We start from the raw sequence: 2440 nt of genomic DNA, 5'->3' as shown, positions 1-2440 counted from the left end.
TAAGGCTTGGTGATTATTATCTCACAGAACGGTGCACCCACTTGGTAAGGCTTGGTGATTATTATCTCATAGAACGGTGCACCCACTTGGTAAGGCTTGGTGATTATTATCTCACAGAACGGTGCACCTACTTGGTAAGGCTTGGTGATTATTATCTCACAGAACGGTGCACCCATTTGGTAAGGCTTGGTGATTATTATCTCACAGAACGGTGCACCCATTTGGTAAGGCTTGGTGATTACTATCTCACAGAACGGTGTACCCACTTGGTAAGGCTTGGTGATTATTATCTCACAGAATGGTGCACCCACTTGGTAAGGCTTGGTGATTATTATCTCACTTAATGGTGCACCCACTTGATAATTAATATCTCACTGCACTCTTCCTGCCAGCAGTCGAGGTACTGCGGGCTTTCGACAGTTCAACACAACATTCACACAAAGTTCAAAACCAAAAAATACATATCTGTGAGTAACATTTGATAAAACCAAAATTGTTAGACACCTTTGTGGTTTCAGGTAAATAAAACAACCGGTGTGTGCAGTTCCAGCTGCGGTGATGAGAGACGTCATCCGTGGAGGCAGCGTCTGGCCCGTGGAGGCAGCGTCTGGGCCGTGGAGGCAGCGTCTGGGCCGTGGAGGCAGCGTCTGGGCCGTGGAGGCAGCGTCTGGGCCGTGGAGGCAGCGTCTGGGCCGTGGAGGCAGCGTCTGGGCCGTGGAGGCAGCGTCTGGGCCGTGGAGGCAGCGTCTGGGCCGTGAAGGCAGCGTCTGGGCCGTGAAGGCAGCGTCTGGGCCGAGCGTCTGGGCCGTGGAGGCAGCGTCTGGGCCGTGAAGGCAGCGTCTGGGCCGAGCGTCTGGGCCGTGGAGGCAGCGTCTAGGCCGTGGAGGCAGCGTCTGGGCCATGGAGGCAGCGTCTGGGCCGTGGAGGCAGCGTCTGGGCCGTGGAGGCAGCGTCTGGGCCGAGCGTCTAGGCCGTGGAGGCAGCGTCTGGGCCATGGAGGCAGCGTCTGGGCCGAGCGTCTGGGCCGTGGAGGCAGCGTCTGGGCCGTGGAGGCAGCGTCTGGGCCGTGAAGGCAGCGTCTGGGCCGTGGAGGCAGCGTCTGGGCCATGGAGGCAGCGTCTGGGCCGTGAAGGCAGCGTCTGGGCCGTGGAGGCAGCATCTGGGCCGTGGAGGCAGCGTCTGGACCGAGCGACTGGGCCATGGAAGCAGCGTCTGGGCCGTGGAGGCAGCGTCTGTGCCGAGCGTCTGGGCCGTGGAGGAAGCGTCTGGGCCGTGGAGGCAGCGTCTGGGCCGTGGAGGCAGCGTCTGGGCCGTGGAGGCAGCGTCTGGGCCGAGCGTCTGGGCCGTGGAGGCAGCGTCTGGGCCGTGGAGGCAGCGTCTGGGCCGTGGAGGCAGCGTCTGGGCCGTGGAGGCAGCGTCTGGGCCATGGAGGCAGCGTCTGGGCCGTGGAGGCAGCGTCTGGGCCGTGGAGACAGCGTCTGGGCCGAGCGTCTAGGCCGTGGAGGCAGCGTCTGGGCCATGGAGGCAGCGTCTGGGCCGAGCGTCTGGGCCGTGGAGGCAGCGTCTGGGCCGTGGAGGCAGCGTCTGGGCCGTGGAGGCAGCGTCTGGGCCGTGAAGGCAGCGTCTGGGCCGTGGAGGCAGCGTCTGGGCCATGGAGGCAGCGTCTGGGCCGTGAAGGCAGCGTCTGGGCCGTGGAGGCAGCATCTGGGCCGTGGAGGCAGCGTCTGGGCCGAGCGACTGGGCCATGGAGGCAGCGTCTGGGCCGTGGAGGCAGCGTCTGTGCCGAGCGTCTGGGCCGTGGAGGAAGCGTCTGGGCCGTGGAGGCAGCGTCTGGGCCGTGGAGGCAGCGTCTGGGCCGTGGAGGCAGCGTCTGGGCCGAGCGTCTGGGCCGTGGAGGCAGCGTCTGGGCCGTGGAGGCAGCGTCTGGGCCGTGGAGGCAGCGTCTGGGCCGTGGAGGCAGCGTCTGGGCCGTGAAGGCAGCGTCTGGGCCGTGGAGGCAGCGTCTGGGCCGTGGAGGCAGCGTCTGGGCCGAGCGTCTGGGCCGTGAAGGCAGCGTCTGGGCCGAGCGTCTGGGCCGTGAAGGCAGCGTCTGGGCCGTGAAGGCAGCGTCTGGGCCGAGCGTCTGGCCGTGGAGGCAGCGTCTGGGCCGTGAAGGTAGCGTCTGGGCCGAGCGTCTGGGTCGTGGAGGCAGCGTCTGGGCCGTGGAGGCAGCGTCTGGGCCGTGGAGGCAGCGTCTGGGCCGTGGAGGCAGCGTCTGGGCCGTGGAGGCAGCGTCTGGGCCGTGGAGGCAGCGTCTGGGCCGAGCGTCTAGGCCGTGGAGGCAGCGTCTGGGCCGTGGAGGCAGCGCCTGGGCCGTGGAGGCAGCGACTGGGCCGTGGAGGCAGCGTCTGGACCGTGGAGGCAGCGTCTGGGCCCTGGAGGCAGCGTCTGGGCCGTGAAG

The sequence above is a fragment of the Salvelinus fontinalis genome, chromosome 37, assembly GCF_029448725.1.
Source record: "Salvelinus fontinalis isolate EN_2023a chromosome 37, ASM2944872v1, whole genome shotgun sequence".
Lineage (NCBI taxonomy): Eukaryota > Metazoa > Chordata > Actinopteri > Salmoniformes > Salmonidae > Salvelinus > Salvelinus fontinalis.
This window is presented reverse-complemented; position numbering follows the sequence as displayed.